Consider the following 466-nt stretch of genomic DNA (forward strand, 5'->3'; position numbering starts at 1 on the left):
ATAAGCAATCTAGCAGCATTCAAGGAGAACCTAAGAGAAACCAGTCTAGAAAAGGTAGAATGAGGAAGATCTGATCATGACAGATGTTGAAAGGATGGAGGACAAGATGGAACAGTGAGGCATGTCCAACAGCCAAGAGACCATCAGAATCATTGAAGCAAAGCCTTTGAAGATTTCTCTACTCTAACTGGAGTCCTGGTGTGGTGCTGTAAGATAAGCACTGGACTGGCAAGTGTAAAGTTGGCAGTTCAAACCCATCAGCTGCTCCTTGGAAAGACTATACAGAGTCACTGTGAGTCAGAACTGACTCGACAGCACTCAACAACAACATCAATACCCAACTGCTCCATCTGGTAGCGTTGGCTTCCATATTAACCAGATTGTTGCTGTTGTTGTTGTTAAGTGCCATCGAGTCGGTTCGGACCCATAGCGACCCTGTACAGGGTTTCCGAGGGTGTAAATCTTT

The sequence above is a fragment of the Chrysochloris asiatica genome, unplaced genomic scaffold, assembly GCF_000296735.1.
Source record: "Chrysochloris asiatica unplaced genomic scaffold, ChrAsi1.0 scaffold00038, whole genome shotgun sequence".
Lineage (NCBI taxonomy): Eukaryota > Metazoa > Chordata > Mammalia > Afrosoricida > Chrysochloridae > Chrysochloris > Chrysochloris asiatica.